The sequence below is a fragment of the Sus scrofa genome, chromosome 4 (assembly GCF_054392235.1).
Source record: "Sus scrofa isolate SSC_HxYL_T2T_F1_AM1 chromosome 4, Sscrofa_HxYL_maternal_Yorkshire_Landrace_v2.0, whole genome shotgun sequence".
NCBI lineage: Eukaryota > Metazoa > Chordata > Mammalia > Artiodactyla > Suidae > Sus > Sus scrofa.
The window spans coordinates 123,232,981-123,234,297 of NC_139386.1; positions in this window are offsets into that span (position 1 = coordinate 123,232,981).

Sequence of the window (1,317 nt, forward strand, 5' to 3'; positions counted from 1 at the left end):
CCAGGCAGCTCCGGCAGCCAGGGAGTATACATCCCGATTGGAGATGGACAGCGTAGGCGAATGTACATACGGAGACAGTCTCTTTGTCCCTTCTTTTAGGGCGCTGGACTGCTCAAATTTTATTAGCATAAGTGGTTGATTATATAGACAGTTTTTTACTACAGATTACATCATAGTGTTAAAAGTACATTGGTTAACTCTTAGGCTTTGATTTTTGATCACATGGTACAGTAGCAATACATCACATTTTAAATCTTCAACTTTAAATTTAATGAGTACAATTAAAGGACAAACAGGTGTAGCATATCATGTGGGAAAGCAAAGATTCAGCACAAACCATCTCATGGCCAGCCAAGTCCCACAAGCTGAAGAAGTTACAAAAATCTGGCATTTACAAATCTTGTTTTTAGACTAGTGTATATCTTCAAAGTGTCCTTGGCAGGGAAACAGTATGACAAAATACAAATCAACTTAGCTAGCTACCACTAAAAGTTTCTAAAGTCAAGGACAAGACTCACAGCTGAGTTTCTTTTGATCAAGAATAATATATGCCTAACTTCTATAAACCTCATTAAAATCCTAACTCTAAAGATTACTGTAGCTCATTAGTAGATAAACACTATATATTAATTAAGTTGGATATGAATAGGAAAAAGTCCTTTAGGGTGAAATTTTTATTATATTATTGTTGCAATTTTGTTAAATCACAAATCACCACAGGAAAATAAGAATGGGAAATAAGAATAATAAGTAAATAATCAGGAAAGACTGAGGAAAACTGAATAACAAATAAAACAGAAAGACTAGCTCACCTGAGAAGCAATCCATGTTCTCCAGCACAAACATGGAAATTATTTTCCCAGGAAAGCCCCAATTTTTTCCCATCAATACCAAAATGAGAGCTGTGTAACCTGAGGCCTGCCCTCGGCTTGTATTGTTCAGGCAGGCTTTTCATCCTGGCCAGGAGCCCACCTTCGGCTTGTACCGTTCAGGTGAGCTCCCTTCCTAGGTTAGGAACTTGCCTTCAGGTTTCTTTGCCATTAGGCAAAATTCTTTTTTTGAGTCCCTGCATCTTCTCGGCTCCCCGCAAGTCACATTATTTTTCGGGAGCTTAGAAATAGTCACGCCTGAGGGTTTTAAAATACCTGCAGCACAGCATTTTGCCGTGTACGGAATGCTCTCACATACATTATATCAGTTGATCCTGCGCACAGCAGCTCCATGTGATTTTTTGCTATTCTCAGCTTTGTCCATGAACTAAAATTAGAACTGGGCTGACATTGCATTCCACTTGGTTAGAGTCTGACTGAGGATTTT